This window comes from Globicephala melas, chromosome 2, assembly GCF_963455315.2.
Source record: "Globicephala melas chromosome 2, mGloMel1.2, whole genome shotgun sequence".
Lineage (NCBI taxonomy): Eukaryota > Metazoa > Chordata > Mammalia > Artiodactyla > Delphinidae > Globicephala > Globicephala melas.
The window spans coordinates 137,178,775-137,198,540 of NC_083315.2; the positions used below are offsets into that span (position 1 = coordinate 137,178,775).

The 19,766-nt window shown below is 35.6% G+C and overlaps 1 protein-coding gene across 3 annotated transcripts in view; it reads left to right on the top strand.

The window, feature by feature from the left end:
• MNAT1 (MNAT1 component of CDK activating kinase) overlaps positions 1-19,766 on the top strand; it is a 215,379-nt gene that overhangs the window by 121,125 nt on the left and 74,488 nt on the right. The window lies entirely within an intron of this gene.

The following is a 19,766-nucleotide window of genomic DNA, read 5'->3' on the forward strand; positions in this document are numbered from 1 at the left end:
ATGGTGCTTAATACTAAGTTAATCTGTTATTTTTCCTACGGTCCTATTAGGTCTTTTGAGATTGAGACTGGATTGTATTAGTTCCCTTTTAAGGATGTCATTGGCAGCCAGCCATACTGAAGTAGCTGTTCATTTTCGGCTCACTGTGTATTTTTTTTAGAAATAGGGGCTTAATTTAGTCAGCAGTAAGCCAGTGAAAATAGAGTTGAACTCCTTGCCGTGAAAAAGAGTAGATTTACTCAATGTCTGTTCTGTATAGTGAAATTATATTTATGAGAAATGAGCTACAAAATATATTTTGTCAAAGGGTATGATGTAGAGCTGGCTCAGTGGCTCAAAACCTGTAATATATGCATCCATTTTGGAAATGAACTTGGGATTATGGCTTTTGTGAGTGATGGAGATGATCACATTCTGTCTTAGGGGAACAAATGGGTATTTGTGTACTTTTGGAAAGTATAGATATAAACTTTGTTGGATGGAGTAAATCATATCTTGATCTGGTGTCTCAATCTAAACTACTGAATGAAAACATAATCTAGAAACAGTTGTTTCTTAACAAAATAAAATAGCACAAAGAGTATAATGTGGATCAGGAAACTTACACAAGCCTATTAGATAGCCTCATCCACCAGAGGGCAGACAGCAGAAGCAAGAAGAACTACAATCCTGCAGCCTGTGGAACAAAAACCACATTCACAGAAAGATAGACAAGATGAAAAGACAGAGGGCTATGTACCAGATGAAGGAACAAGATAAAACCCCAGAAAAACAACTAAATGAAGTGGAGATAGGCAACCTTCCAGAAAAAGAAGTCAGAATAATGATAGTGAAGATGATCAAGGACCTCGGAAAAAGAATGGAGGCAAAGATCGAGAAGATGCAAGAAATGTTTAACAAAGACCTAGAATAATTAAAGAACAAACAAACAGAGATGAACAATACAATAACTGAAATGAAAACTACACTAGAATGAATCAAAGCAGAATAACTGAGGCAGAAGAATGGATAAGTGACCTGGAAGACAGAATGGTGGAATTCACTGCTGTGGAACAGAATAAAGAAAAAAGAATGAAAAGAAATGAAGACAGCCTAAGAGACCTCTGGGACAACATTAAACGCACCAACATTCGCATTATAGGGGTCACAGAAGGAGATGAGAGAGAGAAAGGACCCGAGAAAATATTTGAAGAGATTATAGTCGAAAACTTCCCTAACATGGGAAAGGAAATAGCCACCCAAGTCCAGGAAGTGCAGCGAGTCCCATACAGGATAAATCCAAGGAGAAACACGCCGAGACACATAGTAATCAAATTGGCAAAAATTAAAGACAAAGAAAAATTATTGAAAGCAGCAAGGGAAAAATGACAAATAACATACAAGGGAACTCCCATAAGGTTAACAGCTGATTTCTCAGCAGAAACTCCACAAGCCAGAAGGGAGTGGCATGATATACTTAAAGTGATGAAAGGGAAGAACCTACAACCAAGATTACTCAACCCGGCAAGGATCTCATTCAGATTCGATGGAGAAATCAAAAGCTTTACAGACAAGCAAAAGCTAAGAGAATTCAGCACCACCAAACCAACTCTACAACAAATTCTAAAGGAACTTCCCTAAGTGGAAAACACAAGAGAAAAAAAGGACCTACAAAAACAAACCCAAAACAATGAAGAAAATGGTCATAGGAGCATACATATCAATAATTACCTTAAACGTGAATGGATTAAATGCTCCAACCAAAAGACACAGGCTTGCTGAATGGATAGAAAAACAAGACCCATATATATATATGCTGTCTACAAGAGACCCACTTCAGACCTAGGGACACATACAGACTGAAAGTGAAAGGATGGAAAAAGATATTCCATGCAAATGGAAATCAAAAGAAAGCTGGAGTAGCAATACTCATATCAGATATAATAGACTTTAAAATAAAGAATGTTACAAAAGACAAGGAAGGACACTACATAATGATCAAGGGATCAATCCAAGAAGAAGATATAACAATTATAAATATATATGCACCCAACATAGGAGCACCTCAATACATGAGGCAACCGCTAACAGCTATAAAAGAGGAAATCGACAGTAACACAATAATAGTGAGAGACTTTAACACCTCACTTACACCAATGGACAGATCATCCAAAATAAAAATAAATAAGGAAACAGAAGCTTTAAATGACACAATAGACCATATAGATTTAATTGATATTTACCGAAAACCATCGAAAACCAGCAGATTACAGTTTCTTCTCAAATGCACACAGAACATTCTCCAGGAGAGATCACATCTTGGGTCACAAATCAAGCCTCAGTAAATTTGAGGAAATTGAAATCATATCAAGCATCTTTTCTGACCACAACGCTATGAGATTAGAAATGAATTAACAGGGAAAAAAATGTAAAAAACACAAACACATGGAGGCTGAACAATACATTACTAAATAACCAACTGATCACTGAAGAAATCAAAGAGGAATTCAAAAAATAACTAGAGACAAATGACAATAAAAACATGACGATCCAAAACCTATGGGATGCAGCAAAAGCAGTTCTAAGAGGGAAGCTTATAGCTATACAAGCCTACCTCAAGAAGCAAGAAAAATCTGAAACAATCTAACCTTACACCTAAAGGAACTAGAGAAAGAAGAACAACAAAACCCAAAGTTAGCAGAAGGAAAGAAATCATAAAGATCAGAGCAGAAGTAAATGAAATAGAAACAAACAATAGCAATGATCAATAAAACTAAAAGCTGGTTCTTTGAGAAGATAAACAAAATTGATAAACCATTAGCCAGACTCATCAAGGAAAAGAGGGAGAGGACTCAATTCAATAAAATTAGAAATGAAAAAGGAGAAGTTACAACAGACACCGCAGAAATACAAAGCATCCTAAGAGACTACTGCAAGCAACTCTATGCCAACAAAATGGACAACCTGGAAGAAATGGACAAATTCTTAGAAAGGAATAACCTTCCAAGACTGAGCCAGGAAGAAATAGAAAATATGAACAGACCAATCACAAGTAATGAAATTGAAACTGATGAAAAATTTTCCAACAAACAAAAGTCCAGGACCAGATGGCTTCAAAGGTGAATTCTATCAAACATTTAGAGAAGAGCTAACACCTGTCCTCTCAAACTCTTCCAAAAATTGCAGAGGAAGGAATACTCCCAAAGTCATTCTATGAGGCCACCGTCACCGTGATACCAAAACCATACAAAGATACTACAAAAAAAGAAAATTACAAACCAGTGTCACTTATGAATATAGATGCAACAATCCTCAACAAAATACTAGCAAACAGAATCCAACAACACATTAAAAGGATCATATACCATGATCAAGTGGGATTTATCCCAGGGATGCAAGGATTCTTCAATATACGCAAATCAATCAATGTGATATGCCATATTAACAAATTGAAGAATAAAAACCATATGATCATCTCAATAGATGCAGAAAAAGCTTTTGACAAAATTCAACACCCATTTATGATAAAAACTCTTCAGAAAGTGGGCATATAGGGAACCTACCTCAACATAATAAAGGCCATATACAACAAACATCATTCTCAATGGTGAAAAACTGAAAGCATTTCCTCTAAGATCAGGAACGAGACAAGGATGTCCACTCTCATCACTGTTATTCAACATAGTTTTGGAAGTCCTAGCCACAGCAATCAGAGAGGAAAAAGAAATTAAAGGAATACAAATTGGAAAAGAAGTAAAACTGTCACTGTTTGCAGATGACATGACACTATACATAGGGAATCCTAAAGATGCCACCAGAAAACTACTAGAGCTAATCAATGAATTTGGTAAAGTTGCAGGTACAAAATTAATGCACAGAAATCTCTTGCATTCCTCTACACTAATAATGAAAAATCTGAAAGAGAAATTAAGGAAACGCTCCCATTTACCATTGCAACAAAATAATAGAATACCTAGGAATAAACCTACCTAGGGAGACAAAAGACCTATATGCAGAAAACTATAAGACACTGCTGAAAGAAATTAAAGATGATACCAGCAGATGGAGAGATATACCATGTTCTTGGATTGGAAGAATCAATATTGTGAAAATGACTATACTACCCAAAGCAATCTACAGGTTCAATGCAATCCCTATCAAATTACCCATGGCATTTTTTAATGGAACTAGAACAAAAAAATCTTAACATTCGTATGGAGACACAAAAGAGCCCGAATAGCTAAAGCGGTCTTGAGGGAAAAAAATGGAGCTGGAGGAATCAGACTCCCTGACTTCAGACTATACTACAAAGCTACAGTAATCAAGACAGTATGGTACTGGCACAAAAACAGAAACATAGATCAATGGAACAAGTTAGAAAGCCCAGAGATCAACCCACGCCTCTATGATCAACTAATCTATGACAAAGGAGGCAAGGATATACAATGGAGAAAAGACAGTCTCTTCAGTAAGTGGTACTGGGAAAACTGGACAGCTCCATGTAAAAGAATGAAATTAGAACACTCCCTAACACCATACACAAAAGTAAACTCAAAATGGATTCGAGATCTAAATATATGGCCGGACACTAAAAAACTCTTAGAGGAAAACATAGGAAGAACACTCTTCGACATAAATCACAGCAAGATCTTTTTTGATCCATCTCCTAGAGTAATGGAAATAAAAACAAAAATAAACAAATTGGACCTAATGAAACTTCAAAGCTTTTGCACAGCAAAGGAAACCATAAACAAGACGAAAAGACAACCCTCAGAATGGGAGAAAATATTTGCAAATGAATCAACAGAGAAAGGATTAATCTCCAAAATATATAAACAGCTCATGTAGCTCAATATTAAAGAAAGAAACAATCTAATCCAAAAATGAGCAGAAGACCTAAATAGACATTTCTCCAAAGAAGACATACAGATGGCCAAGAAGCAAATGAATAGCTGTTCAACATCACTAATTGTTAGAGAAATGCAAATCAAAAGTACAATGAGGTATTAAACAACAAATGCTGGGGAGGGTGTGGAGAAAGGGAACCCTCTTGCACTGTTGGTGTGAATGTAAATTGTTCTCCACTATGGAGAACAGTATGGAGGTTCCTTAAAAAACTAAAAATAGAATTACCTTATGATCCAGCAATCCCACTACTGGGCATATATCCAGAGAAAACCATAATTCAAGAAGACATATGCACCCCAATATTCATTGCAGTACCGTTTACAATAGCTAGGTCATGGAGGCAACATCGACAGACGAATGGATAAAGAAACTGTGGTACATATGTACTATAGAATATTACTCAGCCATAAAAGGACCGAAATTGAGTCATTTGTTGAGCTATTGATGGATCTAGAGACTGTCATACGGAGTGAAGTAAGTCAGAAAGAGAAAAACAAATATCGTATATTAACACATGTATGTGGAACCTAGAAAAATGGTACAGATGAACCGGTTTGCAGGACAGAAGTTGAGACACAGACGTAGAAAACATACGTATGCACAACAAGGGGGAAAGCCATGGTGGGGTGGGATGATGGTGTGCTGAATTGGGCGATTGGGATTGACGTGTATAAAATTGATGACTAAGAAGAACCTGCTGTATAAAAAAATAAATAAAATAAAATTTAAAAATTTTTTTAAAAAGACTAAAAAAAAATACAATGTGAAAAGAAAGTAATGGATACAGTGAAACCAAGTAATAAAAAAGTAATTTAAAAAAAGGCCCCAATAGCAAAAATAAGGTAGGTGAAACAGATAATAAACGCTACAGGCATCTTCAAAACCCAAACTGCAATCTTGAACATAAAGTGTAGTATTTTACATATGAATGTGGAGGCTCCAGGTTCAAAATACTGTGAAAATTAGAGATAATTCACTTATCTGCTCTTTGGTAGATCTTAAGATTTTCTGTAGTTTTGTATTCTCTTAAAAGTCCTGCAGCCTCCAAGCATGAAGCCATGGGGAAGTGAAAAAAAACCTAAAACCCCTTTTGAGTTTTAGATAACAAATATATCAAATAATTGGCCTGGATGTTAAAATTGAAGCTTGAAAAGACAGACAATATTGGGTTTTATGTAAAAAGGTATAAGTGATATAGACATTGATTTCTTATTTCTTACTGGGTTAGCAGGGGCCAGAATTCTGTATCTTTCAAATAAATTTGTTACAATCTTTACTTTTAATATTAGTGAGGACAGAGTGTTGAAAGTACTCCTCTGTTACAGTTGGTTTTTCTAATAATTTTGTCATTAAAATTACATTTGAGGGCTTCCCTGGTGGCACAGTGGTTAAGAATCCACCTGCCAATGCAGGGGACACAGGTTCGAGCCCTGATCCGGGAAGATCCCATGGAGCAACTAAGTCTGTGCACCACAACTACTGAGTTTGTGCTCTAGAGCCTGTGAGCCACAACTACTGAAGCCCGTGCGCCCAGAGCCCATGCTGCTCCATAGCAAGAGAAGCCACCGCAGTGAAAGCCCGTGCACTGCAATGAAGAGTAGCCCCCACTTGCCACAACTAGAGAAAGCCCACTCACAGCAACGAAGACCCAACACAGCCAAAAATAAAGAAATAAAATAAATAAATTTGTTTAAAAAATTACATTTGAAAGGTTATGGAAATGGCCATGAATAATAAGAACACAAAAATAAACTGTACAACTGTTAGTACAAAGGATAGGAAGAGGGAAAAACTTGGCTGTTGTACTGTTCCTACACTATGCATGAAGAGGTATAATAGTATTTGGAGATATTTAGTATAAATCCTAGAGCAACAACTAAAAATGTAAAACAAAGAGGGACAGACAGTAAGCAAGTAACAGAGTAAATAATGAGATCCTTGAAAATACTCCATTAGTGAAAAGGAGGGCAGGAAAAGGGAGGCAAAAAATGAAGAAATGGTATAATTAGGAAAGAAATAGCATGGTGGTAGATTTAATGTTAACTATATCAGTAATTACATTGTTCTAAACAAGCACTATCCAATAAAGCTTTCTGAAATGGGAATTCTATGTCTGTGCTGTTCAGTATAGTAGCCACCAGTTGCATGCTTCTCCTGAGCATTTGAATATGCTTAGTGTAACTGAAGAATTGTATATTAAATTTTATTCAGTTTAATTTAAATAACCACATATGGTTAGTGGCTTCCATGTTTGACAGAACAGGTCTAAATACTCCAAATAATAGGCAGAAATTGCCAGATTGGATTAAAAAAACAAGATTTTACTGTATATTTTCTATAATAACGTGACATTATATATGAAGATATAGTTTCTCTGAGCTTTAAAAGTTTCTCTGAAATCTTGGGACTATAATTTGTTTTTATTTTGTAAATAACTCAGCCAGTATCTCTTCACAGATTTCTTCTGCCCCATTTTCTCTATGTTTTCATTCTGAGACTCTGATTTCACATAGGTAAGACCTTCTGATGTTGTTTTACAGTTCTTTGATGCTCTATTTTGTGTTTTTCAATCTTGAGTTTTGTGTTTCATAAGTTTGGATAATTCTTCTTGTCCTTTCCTTACAGTTCACTTATTCTTCTTCTATGTCCCTTTTGCTGATAAGCTCATCAAAGGAACTCTTTCTGATATTGCAGTTGTCATTTCTAGCATTTCCATTTCACTCCTTTTTGTAATTTCCATCTTTTTGTTGAAATTCCCTGTCAATTTTCACATATTATCCACTTTTTCCACTAGATCCTTCAGCTTAGTAATCATGTTATTTTCAGGTACCTCTTTGATTGTTCTAACATCTCTGGGTCTGATTCTATTGACTATTTTATACCTTAATAGTAGATTTGTTTTTCCTGCTTTCTGTGTTTATTGTAATTTTCTTTGAATATTGTACAACAGAACAGTAGAGACTGAGATAAATAATATTTATGGCCAGCAATATTTATGTCCCTTTTTCTGTTAGGCCATTAGTGTAAGGAGTTGAGTATCAAGTCTGTAGTTTGATCTCAGTTTGGTTGTTGTTGCTCTATCACAGGCTTCAGATTCTTCCAGCCAGGACCTGTTGCCACTTTGTACCTAGCATGAGGCCTGGAGTGCTGGAGGGTTTTTCTTAGTCTTCTTGCTCCACCCTCAGCTTTCAGCAGACTCTGCAAGCTTGAGCCAGAAAGTGTTTCTCTCTCTCAGTGTCCCTCCTCAGCGATAGGCTCCTCTTGCTTTTTACTTGGAATGAGTCTTGTGGTAGGAGCAAGGGGGTTTCTTAGTTGTCCTGTTCTGATTTTTGTTTCAGGAGGTCTGTGTGCCAGAGCCTCAGAGTGGTGCTTTCTCAGTATACCTTTCTCTTCCCCAGAGGCAAACAACTTCTGTCTCCTATTTCAGGATGCAGTTGGGTTTGCTGTCCTCTCCCAACCCCACAGGTGAGCTCTGCCTTGTGATGGTGGGGATGGGAAGTCTTGGGTATAAGACAGTTTCCTGCCCTTCTTTCAACCTCTGCTTCGCATCATTATGTTAGTTTAGGTAAGAGTGGGTTTCCTGCCTTTCCTCAGTGATTGAAGGCTTTATTCTGTGTCAGTACAGGGTTGGGGAGGGTGGCAGTAGGTTTTTTACTCCTCCTCTAGTGGCACCCAACCTTTGCCCTACCCCAGCAGCTGAGTCTTGGCTGTTTTTTTAATAGTTCATTTCCTCGTGCATGTTCAATTTTTGCTGATTTTTACTTGGTCTACTCAATGGAATATCCTCCTGATCTTCCTCTTTTAATCTGCTGTGGTTGTGCTGCTGTGTATTTGTATGTTAATATTTAGCTAACCCTGTTAGAAGTCTCTGTAAAATAGAGTAGCTTGATTGATTGTTTTCTTTTTTTCTTGTTTTGAGTAAAATTTTAAAATTGAATAAGCTTTGGCAACACTTTTGATTGTTTGGAGCCCTTTTTGTTTTACTTCTGTCTTTACTATTGTGGTTTGAATTTTAAAATGTAGGGTAGGGCTTCCCTGGTGGCACAGTGGTTAAGAATCCACCTGCCAGTGCAGGAGACACGGGTTTGAGCCCTGGTCCGGAAGATCCCACATGCTGCGGAATAACTAAGTCCGTGTGCCACAGCTACTGAGCCTGTGCTCTAGAGCCCACGAGCCACAACTACTGAAGCCCATGCACCTAGAGCCCGTGCTCCGCAACGAGAAGCCACTGCAATGAGAAGCCTGTGCACTGCAACGAAGAGTAGCCCCCGCTTGCCGCAACTAGAGAAGGCCCACACACAGCAATGAAGGCCCAATGCAGCCAAAAATAAATAAATAAGTAAATAAGTAAGTAAGTAAATTTATCAAAAAAAAATGTAGGGTAAGCACAATTTACATAAGGTATAACTATAGTGTTTGTACTTTTCCCAAGTTTTTCATATCTAAAATCTTATTTGATCCTAAATAAAGGATGCTGGATCATGGTTTTATTTTGTTTAGTTTTAGTGGTTGGGGGGCTTTCATTAATTATTGACTATTTAAAATATAGTTAGTTCCAGAATTCTAGAAGTATACTTTTGTCTCTCTCAACAAAGACTGTACAATATATTCTGTATCCACAGCATTTAAGAAGACAAATTGTTCTGATTATGAGTTTGTATGTATTTCAAGCAATGGACCTTGATTATAAGTTTCTTTTAGCTTCTGTGGCTAAGTAGGGGAAGAATTTCTAGGTCATCCATAGTGATGTCAGAATTGCTAAAGAAACATTGACTTCTTCTTGATGTAGAAGTATCTACCAAAATAGAATGTGTCTCACACCTTCCTTCTCATCAGCCTTGTATCTTAAGAAAGGGATTGAATTCTTTTTTTCAAATAATATTTTATTTATTTGTTTATTTTGTTGCCTGGGTCTTAGTTGCGTTAGGTGGGCTCCCCAGCTGTGGCATGTGAACTCCTAGTTGTGGCATGCATGTGGGATCCAGTTCCCTGACCAGGGATTGCACCTGGGCCCCCCTGCATTGGGAGTGCAGAGTCTTAACCACTGTGCCATAAGGGAAGTTCCGTAAGGGATTGAATTCTACACAGACAGTTTCTTTTTGGGAGCCAGGATGAATTAGCTCAGGTGGCCTCTTTGGTGACATGTTATGACTTCATACTTAAACATTTGCCAAAATAAATGCTAAATAGATTTCTTACTTTACTAGTTCATTTTCTTTTCTGGAATTATTATTTGAAGCTATATTGCTTTCTTCCTTTTTAGAAATTATTTTAGATTTAAAAATGTATTTTTACATAATCTAATTTTCAGAAACATTTAGAAAGAAACTGAAGAAGTTACTCTGTGAAGTGACTTTTCAAAGAATAATTTGGTATCTACAAAGGTGCTACTCTTAAGGTACAGGAATATAAACTTTAGTTGACTTAAGGTATAGTAGTTACACATCTGTTCTAAGGGTTGTCCATATTTTTGTTAGAAGATTACATGTAATAAGCCCCAGTTAATCTTTTTACAACGGGCTCTTCCCCCTTCCCATAAAACTCTAGCTTCTACTCCTCTCTCTTTTCTTTTCCTGTTACAACAAATTTTCCATTTTGTGTTATTTTATCCTACAGAGGAAACAAGTTCAGTTTCTCTAGAGGCAAATAGAGAATACATTACCTTATTTCCATTTTCTTATATTTGCTTTGAAATCTGTATGAAATGAAGAAGTTAAGAATACTACACTTTGTAGCTTCACTTTAGTTGGTGCAAAACTATGAATGCAGGCACTTTCAAAATAATTTTAATTATATATTTTTGGGAGTATGTGGCATAAGGTCTTAGGAGGCATTGTGTCTCCAAAGAACTACTTTTTTGTCCTCATGTATAACGTAGATAAAGGACAAAATCAGAAGTACATTGCCATGAGATTTTAGGTGATTTTTACTGGAATCTTTTCTAAAGTTAGTTAAACTTTAGAAGTAGATGAAGAATAAATGAGAATTTCTCATTCAGGAGGGTATTATGAATATATAATTATAGTTCGAATTGCACTGGCAATACTTTTCTGGTTTGCTCAAGGAAATACGTAAACATGTTTTATTAACTCTGTGCCAGTGGGAGCAAGCATTGGGAAAACTTAACTGCTAATTGAAATTCCCCAGACTGCAGCTTTAGTGGTTAGTTTAGTAAAGTCTCATTGATTGGCACTGTGAGAGTGTCTTTTTAATAACCAACTGGCTTTCTAGTTAATATTTTACTACTTCCCACCCAAAGAAAAGTATTTCCCTTAACTAATATAAATTATAAGGATTATCAATTTTATTCATCAATTTCAAATTATTTAGTCAAATATCACTCCTGTTTTAAAAATTTGTGATTTATTTAATATGAACTTTTCATTCATGAACCTATTCCAGAAATAAGGAACAACTGTTATAAGCTATAATCTTTAAGATGTATATTTTTCTCTTTTACTTATTTGTGAATTTAAATGAAACCATTTGCTACCAGATTTCTGTAGAATAAAATTTTAATCTTCATTTCTGTAGAACATTTTTGTATGTTTCTTTGTGGTAGAGTGTCGTAGCCAAGTGCACACATTCATTTCTGTCTCTCCTGTTAACATAACTGATGTAAGTCCTGTGCTATCAACTATGAGAGCTTTAAAAAATAGACTTAACCTGTGATAGTTTACTATCTAGAGTCCTTCCTAACCAGTTGATAAGATTATTTAGCTATTATTATGAAATCACTTGTGAAAAAAATTGTGGTTGTAATAATAGTACAACCTGATGATAATTAGAAGGTTTCTTATTTGATCTTCATCAGTACCTATCAATTTTGTTTTCTTGTGTGGCTGTAGACTACACTGATAAAAATCAAATTGCTGAATAGAAGTAACTGACCTGTTACGAATCCATTACTGTTATTGGCAAAACAATTAAAATGTTCATTCTTGAGGGAATAGGATAAGATATAGTTCCCCTAAAATAGAAGATCCACCTTCACAGTAACCCTGGAGATTCTTTCCCTCCCTCCCTTCCTTCCTTCCATTAGTTTTAGGTGTACAGCAAAGTGATTCAGTTATATATAAGTATTTTTCAGATTATTTTCCATTATAGGTTATTATAAGATATCAAATATGATTCCCTGTGCTGTAGAGTAAATCCTTGTTGCTTATCCATTTTATGTATAGTAGTTTGTGCCTGTTAATCCCATATTCCTAATTTATCCTTCCCTCCCTCTTTCCCCTTTGGTAACCATAAGTGTGTTTCCTATGTCTGTGAGTCTGTTTCTGTTTTGTCTATAGATTCATTTGTATTATTTTTTAGATTCCATATATAAGTAATGTCATATAATATTTGTCTTTGTCTGACTTATTTCACCTTAGCATGATATTCTCTAGGTCCATCCATGTTGCTGCAAATGGCAATATTTCATTCTTTTTTATGGCTGAGTAATATTCCATTGTGTGTGTGGATAGATCCTTAGGAGTGGGATTGCTGGATCATATGGTAGCTCTATTTTTAGTTTTTTAAGGAACGTCCATATTATTTTCCATGGTGGCTGCACCAACTTATATTCCAACCAACAGTGTAGGAGGGTTCCCTTTTCTCCACACCCTCTCCAGCATTTATTATTTGTAGACTTTTCTGATGATAGTCATTCTGGCCTGTGTGAGGTGATACCTCATTGTGGTTTTGATTTGCATTTCTCTAATAATTAGCAATGTTGAGCATCTTTTCATGTGACTGTTGGCCATCCATATGTCTTTGGAGAAATGTCTCTTTAGGTCTTCTGTCTATTTTTTGATTAGGTTGTTTGTTTTTTTGATAATGAGTTGTGTGAGCTGTTTGTATATTTTGGATATTAACCCCTTGTTAGTTGCATCATTTGCAAATATTTTCTCCCATTCTGTAGGTTGTCTTTTGTTTTGTTTATGGTTTCCTTTACTGTGCAAAAGCTTTTAAGTTTGATTACATCCCATTTGTTTATTTTTGCTTATTTCTTTTGCTTTGGGAGACTGATCTAAGAAAATACTGCTATGATTTGTGTCAATAATGTTTTGTCTATGTTCTCTTCTAGGATTTTTATGGTGTCATGTCTTACATTTAGGTCTTTAAACCATTTTGAGTTTATTTTTGTATATAGTTTGAGGGAGTGTTATAATCTCATTGATTTACATTTAGCTGTCTAGGTTTCCCAACACCACTCACTTAAGAGACTGTCTTTTCTACATTGTATATTCTTGACATTTTTGTTGCAGATTAATTGGCCATAGGTGTGTGGGCTTATTTCTGGGCCCTCTATTCTGTTCCATTGATCTATATGTCTGGTTTTGTGCCAATACCATGCTGTTTTGATTACTGTAGCTTTGTAGTATTTTCTGAAGTCTGGAAGGTTTATACCAACCCTGGAGATACTTTTCGTGATCATTCTTTTGCTCTTAAAAATTGATAAATTGGAACTTTATATGTCAAGAATTTGAGATGAGGTATGAAACATATTCTAAAAAATTTTTTGTTATAACACTCTCTTAGTCTCCCTCCTTAAGTCTTCCTCATTTTTGCCAGAGAAAACTTTCTAATATATCAATCTGGGCATGTCTCTCTATTATTAATATTCTTCAGTGGCTCATCATTATCTACATAATCTGTCCCCTATCTACCTTTGTAGCCATATGTCCTGGTCCTCTCATACTTGGTGTTTCTTAAGAACCTCATGGTGTCTCACAAATTTTTGTGCCATTGCATGTGCTGTTCCATTTCCTTAGGAGGCACCTTTACAATTGTGGCACAGTCCCCTCAGTAATTTCTTTCCCTCTTTTCCTCCCTATGCATGAATTGTCTGTTTATGCGCCTTATTCCCTTTCTATTGGAGTAGCATTTTTCCTTATTTATATGTCAGCCATATAGTAAGACTATTAACGTTTGATATCTTATGTTTTTCTTTTTTGACTTTTTATGGCCATGATTGACTTTGTGCCTATTTTTGTTTTAATTGTAATGTAGTTGATTTACAATATTATATTAGTTTCAGGTTACAGCATAGTGATTCAGTATTTTTATAGACTATATTCCCTTTAAGTTTATTACAAAATAATGGCTATGTTTCCCTTTGCTGTACAGTATATCCTTGTTCCTTTTCTATTTTATACATAGTAGCTTGCATCTCTTAATCCCATACCCCTATCTTGCCCCTCCCTCTTCCCTCTCCCTATTCGTAACCACTAGTTTGTTTTCTATATCTGTGAGTCTGTTTCTGTTTTGTTATGTACATTCATTTGTTTTATTTTTTAGATTCCAAAGCTCTGTTAATAACAGCTTTTGTCTTTCTCTGTCTGACTTATTTCACTAAGCATAATACTCTCTAGGTTCATCCACGTTGTTGCAAATGGCAGGATTTCATTCTTTTTTATGGTTGAGTAACATTCCAGTGTGTGTGTGTGTGTGTGTGTGTGTGTGTGTGTGTGTGTGTGTGTATAAACACACCACATCTTTATCCATCTGTTGATGGACACTTGGGTTGCTTTATGTGAAGTAGGTTTAATCTTTGAGCAGTAAAATATATTAATGACGTCCAGCTAATTTTCCATTGCTCTTCTACTTAAGAAGTCCTAAACCAACACAAAACTTTATATATATTTATTTATATTCTAATTTTTAGGTAGCTTTGATATTTACATGTAATCACTTAATCCATCTGGAATTTATTTATTTGTAAGGAGCTATAAAAGAATCTTTACTCTGTTTTTTTCAACTAGTAAATCAGTTGGCCCAGAATAATTTATTCAGTAGTCCTTCTTTTTTCCATTCATGTTTTAGATTAACATACTAGGGCTTTGGTCCACTGACCTTTCTTTTCCAATAATCTTTGTTTCCATTTTTTAACCATATCACATTATTATTCATTTAAATTCATGATATGTTTTAGTATTAAGTTGTATATTTATTTTCTATTGCTGTGTATCAAATTACCACAGATTTAAGTGGCTTAAAACAACATCCATTTTATCTCATTTATTATCAGTGTCTGTGGATTATGAGTCTGGGCATGGGTTACTTGGATCGTATACTCAGATTGCATGTGGCTGTGATCAAAGTGTCAGCAGGTGCTGTGGGTCCATGTAAGCGAGGTCTGGGGGGCTGTCTTTCAAGCTCATTCATATTATTGGTAGAATTAGGTTTCTTGCCAGTGTAGAACTCACAGTGGCTTCCATCTTCTTCAGTGCTAACAGGAGAAAATCTCTTCCTTTTTTAAGGGGTCCTACTTGTTTAAGTTTGGCCCACTTAGATAATTTCCCTTTTTATTAACTTATAATCAACCAATTCGAGATCTAAATTACGTTTGCAAAATCCGTCTTGTGATATAATCTAAGGATTGAAATCCATCATATCCATGGGGACAAAATCATGCAGGGCTGCACACAAGGGGGTGGGAATCTTGGGGGCCATCCCAGAATTCTGCCTACCAGAGTGGGGCAAGTCTTCCTTTGCTGCTTATCTTTTTCAAAGTGTTCTTAGCATTTTTATACATATGTTCTTCCAAGTAAACTTTGTTGGCCAAAGCAACAAAGCACCCTACAGTTCTTTCAAGTTTTCTGTACGTTTGAAAATTTTCATTATAGAATATTATGAAACAAGTAATCAAACAAAGCGAACCAAAACACCTTAACAACTAAGGCACGGCCATCCCTATTACCCACTAGATACAACCAAACACCCCTTTTTTGGGTATTTTATTTGGAATTGCTTTAAACTTATAAACTGATACGGAAAGAGTGGACTTTTAAAATTTATTAAGTTTTCATATATCTGACACATTTCTTGGAAATTAATTTTTGTTACATCTTACTTATGATGCTGTTATAAAATTGTTTTCATTATGCTTTCTTACTGGTTCTTGGTTAAATATATTTTCATTTTGTATATAGCTGTTTTACTGATAATTTTGTTTTTTAAGGTGACTATCTGGGGTTTTATCTGGAAGCCAGTCACCTGAAAAAACAATTTTTTTCTTTTAAATGCTCTGTCTCTGATTTCAGTTTCATATTTTATTGCATTTGGCTAGAACTTCTTAACTTGGTGTTATACAGTTTTGATAATTGCAGTTTCTTGTGTCTCATTTTTTTGTTGTTGTTGAATCCTTCAAGTGTTTCATCATTAAGTATCATGTTGGTTGATTAAGTGATTTTTCTTTTATGTTGAAGTATTTTTTTAAAATCATGTTGTAGAATTTCTATTTTTTGGTCAAAGTCTTTACCTATTGACTTATTATACATGGATTGTCTAAGAATGGAGAAAAGGTGTTTGTTTTGTTTTATGTTTGTTTTGAATCCTGTACACTTAAGTTTATACGTTAGTTTTGGAAAAATTCTCGGACACCAGAAAATCAAAGAATACGGAGAAGTACAAAACTCACAAAAATTGCAATATGTATGTGTATATAATATATGATATATACTTTGTTGTAATTATGAAAGTATTACTAAATTAACTTTTTTTATAGCTATGACAGCAAAATGTCTTTAGTATCTGTTTTTGCTGGCATTTGAATTAGAAAGAAATCAACTCACATTTATCATGAATCTTTTGCTTAATCTTCTAGTCTGGCACTAGTCTGGTAAGTTTTAAATCTTTTTTTACAGTCATGGAGAAAAATATGTTTCTGCTTGAAGCAGTTGTCAAACAAGCTTCTTTCATCGACCGTCAGACACAGGGCAGCTGAATGAGGCTGTTTAGTCTAGAGTAAATGCTCACGAGATTACAGGGTCACTGAGGAAATGTAATTATGCAGTTGATTCCAGAATAGTCGTTTGTAGTAAGGACTTTAAAAGTATTCAATCATAGTATTAATTAAAAAATATGTATACTCCAAAATTAATCTCAGAAAATCAGCACTAAGTAAACTAAATTATTTAGTTTAGTAATAAAATTATAACTATAAATTATGACAATGAAATATAGTTTTAATTCAGATTTCTGCAGGACCCTAAAAAAGGAAGTTCCGTTTATTATTGGAATTTGCTCAGTTCCTCCCAAATCACTATAAAATTCAATTGACTCTGTATATCTATATGTAATTGTTTCTGTTGGGAAACGAAACCTCATAGTATTTAGCTCATGTTAATTGAGAAAATAATTGATTATTCAGCAGTTTTTTTTTTACTTTTGTTATTCATTTGATTAGCACTCATTCGATTATGAAGCACCTCCTGTGTGTCAGTTACTCTTCTAGGTACTAAAAAAACAACAGTGAGCAAAACAGAGAAAGCACCCACTGTCATGAAGCTTACATTATATTGGGGTGAAATGAACAATATAAATACACTGATGAATTTGTTAGATGGCAGTATCAAAATACTTTATCCTGCGGTTAGTTGTCTTCAAAAGACAAATACCGCAGGATAAAGGGATATGTAGTGATTGGTGTAGAGCGCTATTTTTACATAGGTTGGGGTGGAATCTTTTGTAGGATGATATTTGAACAGACATGAATTAAGCAGAGAAGCTAATCATGTGATATAATGGGGATAGGCAGAGGAACTCTTAAGTACAGTGGCCCTGAGATGGGCATGTGTATGAGGATTAGAAAGGAGTCCAGTGCCTGGAGTAGCGTGAATTGGGGAATAGCAGGAGATGAGGTCAGAGTGGTAGCAGGTTTTTATATAAGAAGGCAGGCTGGGCCCAGTTAGACCATGTAAGGTTTTTTTTTAGATGATGGTCAAGACTTGGGATTTTACTGTGAAGAAGATGTCATAGAATTTTGAACAAAGGTGTGTCATGTGACTTACGTTTAGAAAGGTCTGTTATAGGAGAATGGATGGTGGAGAGAAAACAAGAAAACTTGCAACTGTCTTAGTTAAGATGGTAGTGGCTTATACTAAGATGGTAACAGTGTAGTTGCTGAGAAAGTGGTCAAAATATGAATATAATTTTGATAGCATAAAATAGAGAATATTTGATGGATTGGATGTCGTGTGCAGGGTTACTAAAAAGTTGCTCCCAGGGTTATATCTGAGGTACAAAATTGCCATTTAAATGTGATAAGGGAGACTAGGGGGAAGCGTTCTCTGGGGCAAGACAGTTGTGTGAGTTGCTTTAAATTCAGTTATTTATCAAATATTAAAAAAAATATATGTTTCTAAAGAGGCTGCAAGAACTGGGAAAAATCCTTAGCAGCTCTTCTCTTTTATGGGAGAGTGAACTGTGATGAGTTCACTACAGTAGAGGCCAAAGAAGGAAATGCTTCTGGACTCAGAGTCACATCTCTGGGTAGTGCAAAGCTAAGACTAGGTTTTTAGTCTCTTAGGATACTTTTTCTCTGCGGTACCTTATGGCCAAGGCCATTCCATTTACAGAGCTTTCAAAATCTGAATGAGCTTTATTTTTTCTTTATTTTATTTTATTTTATTTTTTTTTGCTGTACGCGGGCCTCTCACTGTTGTGGCCTCTCCTGTTGCGGAGCACAGGCTCCGGACGCGCAGGCTCAGCTGCCATGGCTCACGGGCCCAGCTGCTCCGCGGCATGTGGGATCTTCCCGGACCGGGGCACGAACCCACGTCCCCTGCATCGGCAGGCGGACTCTCAACCACTGCGCCACCAGGGAAGCCCCTGAATGAGCTTTATTTTTATTACGCTTTTAGATTGTTTTAATTTCAGATAGTATATTTAAAGGCAATGAGTTTATATATCAACTTTGCTTATTTTATTCTCAAAAAAATGAAAACAAAGTTATTCTGCTCTAAGAAATAGAGACACAGACGTAGAGAATGGACATATGGATACCGTGGGAGGGGGAAGAGGGGGTGGGATGAATTGGGAGATTGGGATTGACATATATACACTACTATATATAAAATAGACAACTAATGAGAACCTGTTGTATAGCACAGGGAACTCTACTCAGTGCTCTTTGGTGACCTAAATGGGAAGGAAATCCAAAAAAGTGGGGATATATGTATACATATAGCTGATTCACTTTGCTGTACAGCAGAAACTAACACAACATTGTAAAACAACTATACTCCAATAAAAATTAATTTTAAAAAAAGGTCATTGGTAAATCCTATAGAAATAAGCCCATTTCACTGTTTCAAGGGGCAGTTGGTTGAAAAGCTTTTGTTTACCTAATTTTGAGTTCATGTGTGCATTTTAAAATTTGTATATTTTTAAAATCCTGTAACTTAAAAAAATTATTCTGCTCTAAGTATGAGCCAAGTTTTCAGCCTCCATTTTTTTCCCCCATGAGGAAAATAGGACTGAGTTGGGCATTGTGACTCACAAGCTTTTGGGTTGGAGCTTATGTAAGTTTTGGGTTGGTGCCCTGATAGCAGAGGTGTAGCAAGGGTGGGGTGGTAGGAGTGGTCCATCCCAGCCAGATGCAGGCAATAAGGGTTGCATTATCTGTAGAGAATTTAAAAAAAATAATAAAACCAATAAAAAGTCAGTCTGGTTTTTTTGTTTGTTTGTTTTTAATCAGCATGTACTAGCAGTTCTAAACAATGTTGGTTTTCAAATACTCCTTCCTGAAAACATCTTCTTTTGGTCCAAGTTCTAAACAATTGCTGTTATTACTTTTGATTTCATAGTATATAAGTAAGCTTCCAATGAGCACATCTTTATTCTTTGTTCCTGAATAATATTGTGTTGTATACAGAGGTGTAATCAGAGAACTCCCAGTTTTATAGTCAGCCCCAGAACATCACCACCCCCCGCCACTGCTAACGAACCCACCTACATTTAGCCTCACTCAAGAGTAAGTTTGTCAGATTTTAGAATCCTTCTGACTCCTTTCTGGCAAAATTTCTCTTTCCAGTTCCCCCATGGTATTAAATATTTCTGAGTTTAAGTGGTAGATTTGGAGTGAACTGATAGTCTAGTGATTGTAGAGA